Below are 15,970 nucleotides of genomic sequence, written 5' to 3' on the forward strand. Positions count from 1 at the left end.
ATGTATGCACGTGTACTGGGCACTTGTCTTTGTGTGCAAATGGATTGCTTACACCACACACGCACACACACATCACACATGTGTCCGCAAAATATGGTCACCTCTTTTTCGGAAGCTAAGTATCATGCAAAACTTCACAAACACCCTTGCCCTCTGACGGCTTGGATAGAAATATAAGGAACTTGGCACTTTTACGTTGTCTTCCACTAGAACATTGAACTATTCACCAATGAGAATAGAAAGGGAAAAGGATGAACCAGAAAAAAACCTATACATATGTATATATATACACACGACTATGCGAAGGAACACACTCCTTCTCTGTGCTAGTCTATTATACTGGGTGCTCAAGTTTCAAAATGAAATGCAAATCAGATATGCTATATCCCGGAAAAGCCTTCATATGCGTGTCAACACCAACTCATTCAGAACAGGAAATACTGGAAAGAGACACAAACGGCCATTTGTGAGAAATAATGCATTGCAAAACATCAAAAACTTTCGTGGCCAATATGGGGCTCCAACCCATGACATCCGCGTTATTAGCACGGCGCTCTAACCAACTGAGCTAATCGGCCATCTTAACAACCATGGGAATAATAAGCAAGACATTCGCCTTCCACAAGGCCCTGACAAGCTGAGCTTGTCGGTTAAGCAACATGGTCGACACATGTATGCACGTGTACTGGCCACTTGTCTTTGTGTGCAAATGGATTGCTTACGCCACACACGCACACACATCACACATGTGTCCGCAAAATATGGTCACCTCTTTTTCGGAAGCTAAATATCATGCAAATCTTCACAAACACCCTTGCCCTCTGACGGCTTGGATAGAAATATAAGGAACTTGGCACTTTGACGTAGTCTTCCACAAGAACATTGAACTATTCACCAATGAGAATAGAAAGGGAAAAGGATGAACCAGAAAACCTATACATATGTATATATATACACACGGCTATGCGAAGGAAGACACTCCTTCTCTGTGCTAGTCTATTATACTGGGTGCTCAAGTTTCAAAATGAAATGCAAATCAGATATGCTATATCCCGGAAAAGTCTTCATATGCGTCTCAACACCAACTCATTCAGAACAGGAAATACTGGAAAGAGACACAAACGGCCATTTCTGAGAAATAATGCATTGCAAAACATCAAAAACTTTCGTGGCCAATATGGGGCTCGAACCCATGACATCCGCGTTATTAGCACGGCGCTCTAACCAACTGAGCTAATCGGCCATCCTAACAACCATGGGAATAACAAGCAAGACATTCGCCTTCCACAAGGCCCTGACAAGCTGAGCTTGTCGGTTAAGCAACATGGTCGACACATGTATGCACGTGTACTGGGCACTTGTCTTTATGTGCAAATGGATTGCTTACACCACACACGCACACACATCACACATGTGTCCGCAAAATATGGTCACGTCTTTTTCGGAAGCTAAGTATCATGCAAAACTTCACAAACACCCTTGCCCTCTGACGGCTTGGATAGAAATATAAGGAACTTGGCACTTTTACGTTGTCTTCCACAAGAACATTGAACTATTCACCAATGAGAATAGAAAGGGAAAAGGATGAACCAGAAAAAAACCTATACATATGTATATATATACACACGACTATGCGAAGGAACACACTCCTTCTCTGTGCTAGTCTATTATACTGGGTGCTCAAGTTTCAAAATGAAATGCAAATCAGATATGCTATATCCCGGAAAAGCCTTCATATGCGTGTCAACACCAACTCATTCAGAACAGGAAATACTGGAAAGAGACACAAACGGCCATTTGTGAGAAATAATGCATTGCAAAACATCAAAAACTTTCGTGGCCAATATGGGGCTCGAACCCATGACATCCGCGTTATTAGCACGGCGCTCTAACCAACTGAGCTAATCGGCCATCTTAACAACCATGGGAATAATAAGCAAGACATTCGCCTTCCACAAGGCCCTGACAAGCTGAGCTTGTCGGTTAAGCAACATGGTCGACACATGTATGCACGTGTACTGGGCACTTGTCTTTGTGTGCAAATGGATTGCTTACGCCACACACGCACACACATCACACATGTGTCCGCAAAATATGGTCACCTCTTTTTCGGAAGATAAGTATCATGCAAATCTTCACAAACACCCTTGCCCTCTGACGGCTTGGATAGAAATATAAGGAACTTGGCACTTTGACGTAGTCTTCCACAAGAACATTGAACTATTCACCAATGAGAATAGAAAGGGAAAAGGATGAACCAGAAAACCTATACATATGTATATATATACACACGACTATGCGAAGGAAGACACTCCTTCTCTGTGCTAGTCTATTATACTGGGTGCTCAAGTTTCAAAATGAAATGCAAATCAGATATGCTATATCCCGGAAAAGTCTTCATATGCGTCTCAACACCAACTCATTCAGAACAGGAAATACTGGAAAGAGACACAAACGGCCATTTGTGAGAAATATTGCATTGCAAAACATCAAAAACTTTCGTGGCCAATATGGGGCTCGAACCCATGACATCCGCGTTATTAGCACGGCGCTCTAACCAACTGAGCTAATCGGCCATCCTAACAACCATGGGAATAACAAGCAAGACATTCGCCTTCCACAAGGCCCTGACAAGCTGAGCTTGTCGGTTAAGCAACATGGTCGACACATGTATGCACGTGTACTGGGCACTTGTCTTTGTGTGCAAATGGATTGCTTACACCACACACGCACACACACATCACACATGTGTCCGCAAAATATGGTCACCTCTTTTTCGGAAGCTAAGTATCATGCAAAACTTCACAAACACCCTTGCCCTCTGACGGCTTGGATAGAAATATAAGGAACTTGGCACTTTTACGTTGTCTTCCACAAGAACATTGAACTATTCACCAATGAGAATAGAAAGGGAAAAGGATGAACCAGAAAAAAACCTATACATATGTATATATATACACACGACTATGCGAAGGAACACACTCCTTCTCTGTGCTAGTCTATTATACTGGGTGCTCAAGTTTCAAAATGAAATGCAAATCAGATATGCTATATCCCGGAAAAGCCTTCATATGCGTCTCAACACCAACTCATTCAGAACAGGAAATACTGGAAAGAGACACAAACGGCCATTTGTGAGAAATATTGCATTGCAAAACATCAAAAACTTTCGTGGCCAATATGGGGCTCGAACCCATGACATCCGCGTTATTAGCACGGCGCTCTAACCAACTGAGCTAATCGGCCATCCTAACAACCATGGGAATAACAAGCAAGACATTCGCCTTCCACAAGGCCCTGACAAGCTGAGCTTGTCGGTTAAGCAACATGGTCGACACATGTATGCACGTGTACTGGGCACTTGTCTTTGTGTGCAAATGGATTGCTTACACCACACACGCACACACACATCACACATGTGTCCGCAAAATATGGTCACCTCTTTTTCGGAAGCTAAGTATCATGCAAAACTTCACAAACACCCTTGCCCTCTGACGGCTTGGATAGAAATATAAGGAACTTGGCACTTTTACGTTGTCTTCCACTAGAACATTGAACTATTCACCAATGAGAATAGAAAGGGAAAAGGATGAACCAGAAAAAAACCTATACATATGTATATATATACACACGACTATGCGAAGGAACACACTCCTTCTCTGTGCTAGTCTATTATACTGGGTGCTCAAGTTTCAAAATGAAATGCAAATCAGATATGCTATATCCCGGAAAAGCCTTCATATGCGTCTCAACACCAACTCATTCAGAACAGGAAATACTGGAAAGAGACACAAACGGCCATTTGTGAGAAATAATGCATTGCAAAACATCAAAAACTTTCGTGGCCAATATGGGGCTCGAACCCATGACATCCGCGTTATTAGCACGGCGCTCTAACCAACTGAGCTAATCGGCCATCTTAACAACCATGGGAATAATAAGCAAGACATTCGCCTTCCACAAGGCCCTGACAAGCTGAGCTTGTCGGTTAAGCAACATGGTCGACACATGTATGCACGTGTACTGGCCACTTGTCTTTGTGTGCAAATGGATTGCTTACGCCACACACGCACACACATCACACATGTGTCAGCAAAATATGGTCACCTCTTTTTCGGAAGCTAAGTATCATGCAAATCTTCACAAACACCCTTGCCCTCTGACGGCTTGGATAGAAATATAAGGAACTTGGCACTTTGACGTAGTCTTCCACAAGAACATTGAACTATTCACCAATGAGAATAGAAAGGGAAAAGGATGAACCAGAAAACCTATACATATGTATATATATACACACGACTATGCGAAGGAAGACACTCCTTCTCTGTGCTAGTCTATTATACTGGGTGCTCAAGTTTCAAAATGAAATGCAAATCAGATATGCTATATCCCGGAAAAGTCTTCATATGCGTCTCAACACCAACTCATTCAGAACAGGAAATACTGGAAAGAGACACAAACGGCCATTTGTGAGAAATATTGCATTGCAAAACATCAAAAACTTTCGTGGCCAATATGGGGCTCGAACCCATGACATCCGCGTTATTAGCACGGCGCTCTAACCAACTGAGCTAATCGGCCATCCTAACAACCATGGGAATAACAAGCAAGACATTCGCCTTCCACAAGGCCCTGACAAGCTGAGCTTGTCGGTTAAGCAACATGGTCGACACATGTATGCACGTGTACTGGGCACTTGTCTTTCTGTGCAAATGGATTGCTTACACCACACACGCACACACACATCACACATGTGTCCGCAAAATATGGTCACCTCTTTTTCGGAAGCTAAGTATCATGCAAAACTTCACAAACACCCTTGCCCTCTGACGGCTTGGATAGAAATATAAGGAACTTGGCACTTTTACGTTGTCTTCCACTAGAACATTGAACTATTCACCAATGAGAATAGAAAGGGAAAAGGATGAACCAGAAAAAAACCTATACATATGTATATATATACACACGACTATGCGAAGGAACACACTCCTTCTCTGTGCTAGTCTATTATACTGGGTGCTCAAGTTTCAAAATGAAATGCAAATCAGATATGCTATATCCCGGAAAAGCCTTCATATGCGTGTCAACACCAACTCATTCAGAACAGGAAATACTGGAAAGAGACACAAACGGCCATTTGTGAGAAATAATGCATTGCAAAACATCAAAAACTTTCGTGGCCAATATGGGGCTCGAACCCATGACATCCGCGTTATTAGCACGGCGCTCTAACCAACTGAGCTAATCGGCCATCTTAACAACCATGGGAATAATAAGCAAGACATTCGCCTTCCACAAGGCCCTGACAAGCTGAGCTTGTCGGTTAAGCAACATGGTCGACACATGTATGCACGTGTACTGGGCACTTGTCTTTGTGTGCAAATGGATTGCTTACGCCACACACGCACACACATCACACATGTGTCCGCAAAATATGGTCACCTCTTTTTCGGAAGATAAGTATCATGCAAATCTTCACAAACACCCTTGCCCTCTGACGGCTTGGATAGAAATATAAGGAACTTGGCACTTTGACGTAGTCTTCCACAAGAACATTGAACTATTCACCAATGAGAATAGAAAGGGAAAAGGATGAACCAGAAAACCTATACATATGTATATATATACACACGACTATGCGAAGGAAGACACTCCTTCTCTGTGCTAGTCTATTATACTGGGTGCTCAAGTTTCAAAATGAAATGCAAATCAGATATGCTATATCCCGGAAAAGTCTTCATATGCGTCTCAACACCAACTCATTCAGAACAGGAAATACTGGAAAGAGACACAAACGGCCATTTGTGAGAAATATTGCATTGCAAAACATCAAAAACTTTCGTGGCCAATATGGGGCTCGAACCCATGACATCCGCGTTATTAGCACGGCGCTCTAACCAACTGAGCTAATCGGCCATCCTAACAACCATGGGAATAACAAGCAAGACATTCGCCTTCCACAAGGCCCTGACAAGCTGAGCTTGTCGGTTAAGCAACATGGTCGACACATGTATGCACGTGTACTGGGCACTTGTCTTTGTGTGCAAATGGATTGCTTACACCACACACGCACACACACATCACACATGTGTCCGCAAAATATGGTCACCTCTTTTTCGGAAGCTAAGTATCATGCAAAACTTCACAAACACCCTTGCCCTCTGACGGCTTGGATAGAAATATAAGGAACTTGGCACTTTTACGTTGTCTTCCACAAGAACATTGAACTATTCACCAATGAGAATAGAAAGGGAAAAGGATGAACCAGAAAAAAACCTATACATATGTATATATATACACACGACTATGCGAAGGAACACACTCCTTCTCTGTGCTAGTCTATTATACTGGGTGCTCAAGTTTCAAAATGAAATGCAAATCAGATATGCTATATCCCGGAAAAGCCTTCATATGCGTCTCAACACCAACTCATTCAGAACAGGAAATACTGGAAAGAGACACAAACGGCCATTTGTGAGAAATATTGCATTGCAAAACATCAAAAACTTTCGTGGCCAATATGGGGCTCGAACCCATGACATCCGCGTTATTAGCACGGCGCTCTAACCAACTGAGCTAATCGGCCATCCTAACAACCATGGGAATAACAAGCAAGACATTCGCCTTCCACAAGGCCCTGACAAGCTGAGCTTGTCGGTTAAGCAACATGGTCGACACATGTATGCACGTGTACTGGGCACTTGTCTTTGTGTGCAAATGGATTGCTTACACCACACACGCACACACACATCACACATGTGTCCGCAAAATATGGTCACCTCTTTTTCGGAAGCTAAGTATCATGCAAAACTTCACAAACACCCTTGCCCTCTGACGGCTTGGATAGAAATATAAGGAACTTGGCACTTTTACGTTGTCTTCCACTAGAACATTGAACTATTCACCAATGAGAATAGAAAGGGAAAAGGATGAACCAGAAAAAAACCTATACATATGTATATATATACACACGACTATGCGAAGGAACACACTCCTTCTCTGTGCTAGTCTATTATACTGGGTGCTCAAGTTTCAAAATGAAATGCAAATCAGATATGCTATATCCCGGAAAAGCCTTCATATGCGTCTCAACACCAACTCATTCAGAACAGGAAATACTGGAAAGAGACACAAACGGCCATTTGTGAGAAATAATGCATTGCAAAACATCAAAAACTTTCGTGGCCAATATGGGGCTCGAACCCATGACATCCGCGTTATTAGCACGGCGCTCTAACCAACTGAGCTAATCGGCCATCTTAACAACCATGGGAATAATAAGCAAGACATTCGCCTTCCACAAGGCCCTGACAAGCTGAGCTTGTCGGTTAAGCAACATGGTCGACACATGTATGCACGTGTACTGGCCACTTGTCTTTGTGTGCAAATGGATTGCTTACGCCACACACGCACACACATCACACATGTGTCAGCAAAATATGGTCACCTCTTTTTCGGAAGCTAAGTATCATGCAAATCTTCACAAACACCCTTGCCCTCTGACGGCTTGGATAGAAATATAAGGAACTTGGCACTTTGACGTAGTCTTCCACAAGAACATTGAACTATTCACCAATGAGAATAGAAAGGGAAAAGGATGAACCAGAAAACCTATACATATGTATATATATACACACGACTATGCGAAGGAAGACACTCCTTCTCTGTGCTAGTCTATTATACTGGGTGCTCAAGTTTCAAAATGAAATGCAAATCAGATATGCTATATCCCGGAAAAGTCTTCATATGCGTCTCAACACCAACTCATTCAGAACAGGAAATACTGGAAAGAGACACAAACGGCCATTTGTGAGAAATATTGCATTGCAAAACATCAAAAACTTTCGTGGCCAATATGGGGCTCGAACCCATGACATCCGCGTTATTAGCACGGCGCTCTAACCAACTGAGCTAATCGGCCATCCTAACAACCATGGGAATAACAAGCAAGACATTCGCCTTCCACAAGGCCCTGACAAGCTGAGCTTGTCGGTTAAGCAACATGGTCGACACATGTATGCACGTGTACTGGGCACTTGTCTTTCTGTGCAAATGGATTGCTTACACCACACACGCACACACACATCACACATGTGTCCGCAAAATATGGTCACCTCTTTTTCGGAAGCTAAGTATCATGCAAAACTTCACAAACACCCTTGCCCTCTGACGGCTTGGATAGAAATATAAGGAACTTGGCACTTTTACGTTGTCTTCCACTAGAACATTGAACTATTCACCAATGAGAATAGAAAGGGAAAAGGATGAACCAGAAAAAAACCTATACATATGTATATATATACACACGACTATGCGAAGGAACACACTCCTTCTCTGTGCTAGTCTATTATACTGGGTGCTCAAGTTTCAAAATGAAATGCAAATCAGATATGCTATATCCCGGAAAAGTCTTCATATGCGTCTCAACACCAACTCATTCAGAACAGGAAATACTGGAAAGAGACACAAACGGCCATTTGTGAGAAATATTGCATTGCAAAACATCAAAAACTTTCGTGGCCAATATGGGGCTCGAACCCATGACATCCGCGTTATTAGCACGGCGCTCTAACCAACTGAGCTAATCGGCCATCCTAACAACCATGGGAATAACAAGCAAGACATTCGCCTTCCACAAGGCCCTGACAAGCTGAGCTTGTCGGTTAAGCAACATGGTCGACACATGTATGCACGTGTACTGGGCACTTGTCTTTGTGTGCAAATGGATTGCTTACACCACACACGCACACACACATCACACATGTGTCCGCAAAATATGGTCACCTCTTTTTCGGAAGCTAAGTATCATGCAAAACTTCACAAACACCCTTGCCCTCTGACGGCTTGGATAGAAATATAAGGAACTTGGCACTTTTACGTTGTCTTCCACTAGAACATTGAACTATTCACCAATGAGAATAGAAAGGGAAAAGGATGAACCAGAAAAAAACCTATACATATGTATATATATACACACGACTATGCGAAGGAACACACTCCTTCTCTGTGCTAGTCTATTATACTGGGTGCTCAAGTTTCAAAATGAAATGCAAATCAGATATGCTATATCCCGGAAAAGCCTTCATATGCGTCTCAACACCAACTCATTCAGAACAGGAAATACTGGAAAGAGACACAAACGGCCATTTGTGAGAAATAATGCATTGCAAAACATCAAAAACTTTCGTGGCCAATATGGGGCTCGAACCCATGACATCCGCGTTATTAGCACGGCGCTCTAACCAACTGAGCTAATCGGCCATCTTAACAACCATGGGAATAATAAGCAAGACATTCGCCTTCCACAAGGAACTGACAAGCTGAGCTTGTCGGTTAAGCAACATGGTCGACACATGTATGCACGTGTACTGGCCACTTGTCTTTGTGTGCAAATGGATTGCTTACGCCACACACGCACACACATCACACATGTGTCCGCAAAATATGGTCACCTCTTTTTCGGAAGCTAAGTATCATGCAAATCTTCACAAACACCCTTGCCCTCTGACGGCTTGGATAGAAATATAAGGAACTTGGCACTTTGACGTAGTCTTCCACAAGAACATTGAACTATTCACCAATGAGAATAGAAAGGGAAAAGGATGAACCAGAAAACCTATACATATGTATATATATACACACGGCTATGCGAAGGAAGACACTCCTTCTCTGTGCTAGTCTATTATACTGGGTGCTCAAGTTTCAAAATGAAATGCAAATCAGATATGCTATATCCCGGAAAAGTCTTCATATGCGTCTCAACACCAACTCATTCAGAACAGGAAATGCTGGAAAGAGACACAAACGGCCATTTCTGAGAAATAATGCACTGCAAAACATCAAAAACTTTCGTGGCCAATATGGGGCTCGAACCCATGACATCCGCGTTATTAGCACGGCGCTCTAACCAACTGAGCTAATCGGCCATCTTAACAACCATGGGAATAACAAGCAAGACATTCGCCTTCCACAAGGCCCTGACAAGCTGAGCTTGTCGGTTAAGCAACATGGTCGACACATGTATGCACGTGTACTGGGCACTTGTCTTTATGTGCAAATGGATTGCTTACACCACACACGCACACACATCACACATGTGTCCGCAAAATATGGTCACGTCTTTTTCGGAAGCTAAGTATCATGCAAAACTTCACAAACACCCTTGCCCTCTGACGGCTTGGATAGAAATATAAGGAACTTGGCACTTTTACGTTGTCTTCCACTAGAACATTGAACTATTCACCAATGAGAATAGAAAGGGAAAAGGATGAACCAGAAAACCTATACATATGTATATATATACACACGGCTATGCGAAGGAAGACACTCCTTCTCTGTGCTAGTCTATTATACTGGGTGCTCAAGTTTCAAAATGAAATGCAAATCAGATATGCTATATCCCGGAAAAGTCTTCATATGCGTCTCAACACCAACTCATTCAGAACAGGAAATGCTGGAAAGAGACACAAACGGCCATTTCTGAGAAATAATGCACTGCAAAACATCAAAAACTTTCGTGGCCAATATGGGGCTCGAACCCATGACATCCGCGTTATTAGCACGGCGCTCTAACCAACTGAGCTAATCGGCCATCTTAACAACCATGGGAATAACAAGCAAGACATTCGCCTTCCACAAGGCCCTGACAAGCTGAGCTTGTCGGTTAAGCAACATGGTCGACACATGTATGCACGTGTACTGGGCACTTGTCTTTATGTGCAAATGGATTGCTTACACCACACACGCACACACATCACACATGTGTCCGCAAAATATGGTCACGTCTTTTTCGGAAGCTAAGTATCATGCAAAACTTCACAAACACCCTTGCCCTCTGACGGCTTGGATAGAAATATAAGGAACTTGGCACTTTTACGTTGTCTTCCACTAGAACATTGAACTATTCACCAATGAGAATAGAAAGGGAAAAGGATGAACCAGAAAAAAACCTATACATATGTATATATATACACACGACTATGCGAAGGAACACACTCCTTCTCTGTGCTAGTCTATTATACTGGGTGCTCAAGTTTCAAAATGAAATGCAAATCAGATATGCTATATCCCGGAAAAGTCTTCATATGCGTCTCAACACCAACTCATTCAGAACAGGAAATACTGGAAAGAGACACAAACGGCCATTTGTGAGAAATAATGCATTGCAAAACATCAAAAACTTTCGTGGCCAATATGGGGCTCGAACCCATGACATCCGCGTTATTAGCACGGCGCTCTAACCAACTGAGCTAATCGGCCATCTTAACAACCATGGGAATAATAAGCAAGACATTCGCCTTCCACAAGGCCCTGACAAGCTGAGCTTGTCGGTTAAGCAACATGGTCGACACATGTATGCACGTGTACTGGGCACTTGTCTTTGTGTGCAAATGGATTGCTTACACCACACACGCACACACATCACACATGTGTCCGCAAAATATGGTCACTTCTTTTTCGGAAGCTAAGTATCATGCAAATCTTCACAAACACCCTTGCCCTCTGACGGCTTGGATAGAAATATAAGGAACTTGGCACTTTGACGTAGTCTTCCACAAGAACATTGAACTATTCACCAATGAGAATAGAAAGGGAAAAGGATGAACCAGAAAACCTATACATATGTATATATATACACACGGCTATGCGAAGGAAGACACTCCTTCTCTGTGCTAGTCTATTATACTGGGTGCTCAAGTTTCAAAATGAAATGCAAATCAGATATGCTATATCCCGGAAAAGTCTTCATATGCGTCTCAACACCAACTCATTCAGAACAGGAAATGCTGGAAAGAGACACAAACGGCCATTTCTGAGAAATAATGCACTGCAAAACATCAAAAACTTTCGTGGCCAATATGGGGCTCGAACCCATGACATCCGCGTTATTAGCACGGCGCTCTAACCAACTGAGCTAATCGGCCATCTTAACAACCATGGGAATAACAAGCAAGACATTCGCCTTCCACAAGGCCCTGACAAGCTGAGCTTGTCGGTTAAGCAACATGGTCGACACATGTATGCACGTGTACTGGGCACTTGTCTTTATGTGCAAATGGATTGCTTACACCACACACGCACACACATCACACATGTGTCCGCAAAATATGGTCACGTCTTTTTCGGAAGCTAAGTATCATGCAAAACTTCACAAACACCCTTGCCCTCTGACGGCTTGGATAGAAATATAAGGAACTTGGCACTTTTACGTTGTCTTCCACTAGAACATTGAACTATTCACCAATGAGAATAGAAAGGGAAAAGGATGAACCAGAAAACCTATACATATGTATATATATACACACGGCTATGCGAAGGAAGACACTCCTTCTCTGTGCTAGTCTATTATACTGGGTGCTCAAGTTTCAAAATGAAATGCAAATCAGATATGCTATATCCCGGAAAAGTCTTCATATGCGTCTCAACACCAACTCATTCAGAACAGGAAATGCTGGAAAGAGACACAAACGGCCATTTCTGAGAAATAATGCACTGCAAAACATCAAAAACTTTCGTGGCCAATATGGGGCTCGAACCCATGACATCCGCGTTATTAGCACGGCGCTCTAACCAACTGAGCTAATCGGCCATCTTAACAACCATGGGAATAACAAGCAAGACATTCGCCTTCCACAAGGCCCTGACAAGCTGAGCTTGTCGGTTAAGCAACATGGTCGACACATGTATGCACGTGTACTGGGCACTTGTCTTTATGTGCAAATGGATTGCTTACACCACACACGCACACACATCACACATGTGTCCGCAAAATATGGTCACGTCTTTTTCGGAAGCTAAGTATCATGCAAAACTTCACAAACACCCTTGCCCTCTGACGGCTTGGATAGAAATATAAGGAACTTGGCACTTTTACGTTGTCTTCCACTAGAACATTGAACTATTCACCAATGAGAATAGAAAGGGAAAAGGATGAACCAGAAAAAAACCTATACATATGTATATATATACACACGACTATGCGAAGGAACACACTCCTTCTCTGTGCTAGTCTATTATACTGGGTGCTCAAGTTTCAAAATGAAATGCAAATCAGATATGCTATATCCCGGAAAAGTCTTCATATGCGTCTCAACACCAACTCATTCAGAACAGGAAATACTGGAAAGAGACACAAACGGCCATTTCTGAGAAATAATGCATTGCAAAACATCAAAAACTTTCGTGGCCAATATGGGGCTCGAACCCATGACATCCGCGTTATTAGCACGGCGCTCTAACCAACTGAGCTAATCGGCCATCTTAACAACCATGGGAATAATAAGCAAGACATTCGCCTTCCACAAGGCCCTGACAAGCTGAGCTTGTCGGTTAAGCAACATGGTCGACACATGTATGCACGTGTACTGGGCACTTGTCTTTGTGTGCAAATGGATTGCTTACACCACACACGCACACACATCACACATGTGTCCGCAAAATATGGTCACTTCTTTTTCGGAAGCTAAGTATCATGCAAATCTTCACAAACACCCTTGCCCTCTGACGGCTTGGATAGAAATATAAGGAACTTGGCACTTTGACGTAGTCTTCCACAAGAACATTGAACTATTCACCAATGAGAATAGAAAGGGAAAAGGATGAACCAGAAAACCTATACATATGTATATATATACACACGGCTATGCGAAGGAAGACACTCCTTCTCTGTGCTAGTCTATTATACTGGGTGCTCAAGTTTCAAAATGAAATGCAAATCAGATATGCTATATCCCGGAAAAGTCTTCATATGCGTCTCAACACCAACTCATTCAGAACAGGAAATACTGGAAAGAGACACAAACGGCCATTTGTGAGAAATATTGCATTGCAAAACATCAAAAACTTTCGTGGCCAATATGGGGCTCGAACCCATGACATCCGCGTTATTAGCACGGCGCTCTAACCAACTGAGCTAATCGGCCATCCTAACAACCATGGGAATAACAAGCAAGACATTCGCCTTCCACAAGGCCCTGACAAGCTGAGCTTGTCGGTTAAGCAACATGGTCGACACATGTATGCACGTGTACTGGGCACTTGTCTTTCTGTGCAAATGGATTGCTTACACCACACACGCACACACACATCACACATGTGTCCGCAAAATATGGTCACGTCTTTTTCGCAAGCTAAGTATCATGCAAAACTTCACAAACACCCTTGCCCTCTGACGGCTTGGATAGAAATATAAGGAACTTGGCACTTTTACGTTGTCTTCCACTAGAACATTGAACTATTCACCAATGAGAATAGAAAGGGAAAAGGATGAACCAGAAAAAAACCTATACATATGTATATATATACACACGACTATGCGAAGGAACACACTCCTTCTCTGTGCTAGTCTATTATACTGGGTGCTCAAGTTTCAAAATGAAATGCAAATCAGATATGCTATATCCCGGAAAAGTCTTCATATGCGTCTCAACACCAACTCATTCAGAACAGGAAATACTGGAAAGAGACACAAACGGCCATTTCTGAGAAATAATGCATTGCAAAACATCAAAAACTTTCGTGGCCAATATGGGGCTCGAACCCATGACATCCGCGTTATTAGCACGGCGCTCTAACCAACTGAGCTAATCGGCCATCTTAACAACCATGGGAATAATAAGCAAGACATTCGCCTTCCACAAGGCCCTGACAAGCTGAGCTTGTCGGTTAAGCAACATGGTCGACACATGTATGCACGTGTACTGGGCACTTGTCTTTCTGTGCAAATGGATTGCTTACACCACACACGCACACACATCACACATGTGTCCGCAAAATATGGTCACTTCTTTTTCGGAAGCTAAGTATCATGCAAATCTTCACAAACACCCTTGCCCTCTGACGGCTTGGATAGAAATATAAGGAACTTGGCACTTTGACGTAGTCTTCCACAAGAACATTGAACTATTCACCAATGAGAATAGAAAGGGAAAAGGATGAACCAGAAAACCTATACATATGTATATATATACACACGGCTATGCGAAGGAAGACACTCCTTCTCTGTGCTAGTCTATTATACTGGGTGCTCAAGTTTCAAAATGAAATGCAAATCAGATATGCTATATCCCGGAAAAGCCTTCATATGCGTCTCAGCACCAACTCATTCAGAACAGGAAATACTGGAAAGAGACACAAACGGCCATTTGTGAGAAATTTTGCATTGCAAAACATCAAAAACTTTCGTGGCCAATATGGGGCTCGAACCCATGACATCCGCGTTATTAGCACGGCGCTCTAACCAACTGAGCTAATCGGCCATCTTAACAACCATGGGAATAATAAGCAAGACATTCGCCTTCCACAAGGCCCTGACAAGCTGAGCTTGTCGGTTAAGCAACATGGTCGACACATGTATGCACGTGTACTGGCCACTTGCCTTTATGTGCAAATGGATTGCTTACACCACACACGCACACACATCACACATGTGTCCGCAAAATATGGTCACTTCTTTTTCGGAAGCTAAGTATCATGCAAATCTTCACAAACACCCTTGCCCTCTGACGGCTTGGATAGAAATATAAGGAACTTGGCACTTTGACGTAGTCTTCCACAAGAACATTGAACTATTCACCAATGAGAATAGAAAGGGAAAAGGATGAACCAGAAAACCTATACATATGTATATATATACACACGACTATGCGAAGGAACACACTCCTTCTCTGTGCTAGTCTATTATACTGGGTGCTCAAGTTTCAAAATGAAATGCAAATCAGATATGCTATATCCCGGAAAAGTCTTCATATGCGTCTCAACACCAACTCATTCAGAACAGGAAATACTGGAAAGAGACACAAACGGCCATTTGTGAGAAATTTTGCATTGCAAAACATCAAAAACTTTCGTGGCCAATATGGGGCTCGAACCCACGACATCCGCGTTATTAGCACGGCGCTCTAACCAACTGAGCTAATCGGCCATCCTAACAACCATGGGAATAACAAGCAAGACATTCGCCTTCCACAAG

The 15,970-nt window shown here is 42.7% G+C and overlaps 24 non-coding genes across 24 annotated transcripts; all 24 read right to left on the reverse strand.

Moving 5' to 3' along the window:
* Nucleotides 1-504: 504 nt before the first annotated feature.
* Trnai-aau (transfer RNA isoleucine (anticodon AAU)) lies at nt 505-578 on the reverse strand. Its single transcript has one exon. It is a non-coding gene; the product is annotated as a tRNA-Ile (tRNA).
* A 591-nt stretch (nt 579-1,169) lies between these two features.
* On the reverse strand, nt 1,170-1,243 carry Trnai-aau (transfer RNA isoleucine (anticodon AAU)). The gene has a single exon. It is a non-coding gene; the product is annotated as a tRNA-Ile (tRNA).
* Nucleotides 1,244-1,837: 594 nt separating this feature from the next.
* On the reverse strand, nt 1,838-1,911 carry Trnai-aau (transfer RNA isoleucine (anticodon AAU)). Its single transcript has one exon. It is a non-coding gene; the product is annotated as a tRNA-Ile (tRNA).
* Nucleotides 1,912-2,502: 591 nt separating this feature from the next.
* Nucleotides 2,503-2,576, reverse strand: Trnai-aau (transfer RNA isoleucine (anticodon AAU)). The gene has a single exon. It is a non-coding gene; the product is annotated as a tRNA-Ile (tRNA).
* A 596-nt stretch (nt 2,577-3,172) lies between these two features.
* Trnai-aau (transfer RNA isoleucine (anticodon AAU)) lies at nt 3,173-3,246 on the reverse strand. Its single transcript has one exon. It is a non-coding gene; the product is annotated as a tRNA-Ile (tRNA).
* A 596-nt stretch (nt 3,247-3,842) lies between these two features.
* Nucleotides 3,843-3,916, reverse strand: Trnai-aau (transfer RNA isoleucine (anticodon AAU)). Its single transcript has one exon. It is a non-coding gene; the product is annotated as a tRNA-Ile (tRNA).
* A 591-nt stretch (nt 3,917-4,507) lies between these two features.
* Trnai-aau (transfer RNA isoleucine (anticodon AAU)) lies at nt 4,508-4,581 on the reverse strand. Its single transcript has one exon. It is a non-coding gene; the product is annotated as a tRNA-Ile (tRNA).
* Nucleotides 4,582-5,177: 596 nt separating this feature from the next.
* Nucleotides 5,178-5,251, reverse strand: Trnai-aau (transfer RNA isoleucine (anticodon AAU)). Its single transcript has one exon. It is a non-coding gene; the product is annotated as a tRNA-Ile (tRNA).
* A 591-nt stretch (nt 5,252-5,842) lies between these two features.
* On the reverse strand, nt 5,843-5,916 carry Trnai-aau (transfer RNA isoleucine (anticodon AAU)). Its single transcript has one exon. It is a non-coding gene; the product is annotated as a tRNA-Ile (tRNA).
* Nucleotides 5,917-6,512: 596 nt separating this feature from the next.
* On the reverse strand, nt 6,513-6,586 carry Trnai-aau (transfer RNA isoleucine (anticodon AAU)). Its single transcript has one exon. It is a non-coding gene; the product is annotated as a tRNA-Ile (tRNA).
* Nucleotides 6,587-7,182: 596 nt separating this feature from the next.
* Trnai-aau (transfer RNA isoleucine (anticodon AAU)) lies at nt 7,183-7,256 on the reverse strand. Its single transcript has one exon. It is a non-coding gene; the product is annotated as a tRNA-Ile (tRNA).
* Nucleotides 7,257-7,847: 591 nt separating this feature from the next.
* On the reverse strand, nt 7,848-7,921 carry Trnai-aau (transfer RNA isoleucine (anticodon AAU)). The gene has a single exon. It is a non-coding gene; the product is annotated as a tRNA-Ile (tRNA).
* Nucleotides 7,922-8,517: 596 nt separating this feature from the next.
* Nucleotides 8,518-8,591, reverse strand: Trnai-aau (transfer RNA isoleucine (anticodon AAU)). Its single transcript has one exon. It is a non-coding gene; the product is annotated as a tRNA-Ile (tRNA).
* Nucleotides 8,592-9,187: 596 nt separating this feature from the next.
* On the reverse strand, nt 9,188-9,261 carry Trnai-aau (transfer RNA isoleucine (anticodon AAU)). The gene has a single exon. It is a non-coding gene; the product is annotated as a tRNA-Ile (tRNA).
* Nucleotides 9,262-9,852: 591 nt separating this feature from the next.
* On the reverse strand, nt 9,853-9,926 carry Trnai-aau (transfer RNA isoleucine (anticodon AAU)). Its single transcript has one exon. It is a non-coding gene; the product is annotated as a tRNA-Ile (tRNA).
* Nucleotides 9,927-10,517: 591 nt separating this feature from the next.
* Nucleotides 10,518-10,591, reverse strand: Trnai-aau (transfer RNA isoleucine (anticodon AAU)). The gene has a single exon. It is a non-coding gene; the product is annotated as a tRNA-Ile (tRNA).
* A 594-nt stretch (nt 10,592-11,185) lies between these two features.
* On the reverse strand, nt 11,186-11,259 carry Trnai-aau (transfer RNA isoleucine (anticodon AAU)). The gene has a single exon. It is a non-coding gene; the product is annotated as a tRNA-Ile (tRNA).
* Nucleotides 11,260-11,850: 591 nt separating this feature from the next.
* Trnai-aau (transfer RNA isoleucine (anticodon AAU)) lies at nt 11,851-11,924 on the reverse strand. Its single transcript has one exon. It is a non-coding gene; the product is annotated as a tRNA-Ile (tRNA).
* Nucleotides 11,925-12,515: 591 nt separating this feature from the next.
* Nucleotides 12,516-12,589, reverse strand: Trnai-aau (transfer RNA isoleucine (anticodon AAU)). The gene has a single exon. It is a non-coding gene; the product is annotated as a tRNA-Ile (tRNA).
* Nucleotides 12,590-13,183: 594 nt separating this feature from the next.
* Nucleotides 13,184-13,257, reverse strand: Trnai-aau (transfer RNA isoleucine (anticodon AAU)). Its single transcript has one exon. It is a non-coding gene; the product is annotated as a tRNA-Ile (tRNA).
* Nucleotides 13,258-13,848: 591 nt separating this feature from the next.
* Trnai-aau (transfer RNA isoleucine (anticodon AAU)) lies at nt 13,849-13,922 on the reverse strand. The gene has a single exon. It is a non-coding gene; the product is annotated as a tRNA-Ile (tRNA).
* Nucleotides 13,923-14,518: 596 nt separating this feature from the next.
* Nucleotides 14,519-14,592, reverse strand: Trnai-aau (transfer RNA isoleucine (anticodon AAU)). The gene has a single exon. It is a non-coding gene; the product is annotated as a tRNA-Ile (tRNA).
* Nucleotides 14,593-15,183: 591 nt separating this feature from the next.
* Trnai-aau (transfer RNA isoleucine (anticodon AAU)) lies at nt 15,184-15,257 on the reverse strand. Its single transcript has one exon. It is a non-coding gene; the product is annotated as a tRNA-Ile (tRNA).
* Nucleotides 15,258-15,848: 591 nt separating this feature from the next.
* Nucleotides 15,849-15,922, reverse strand: Trnai-aau (transfer RNA isoleucine (anticodon AAU)). Its single transcript has one exon. It is a non-coding gene; the product is annotated as a tRNA-Ile (tRNA).
* Between the last annotated feature and the right edge of the window lie 48 nt (nt 15,923-15,970).

Source organism: Haliotis asinina, chromosome 1, assembly GCF_037392515.1.
Source record: "Haliotis asinina isolate JCU_RB_2024 chromosome 1, JCU_Hal_asi_v2, whole genome shotgun sequence".
NCBI lineage: Eukaryota > Metazoa > Mollusca > Gastropoda > Lepetellida > Haliotidae > Haliotis > Haliotis asinina.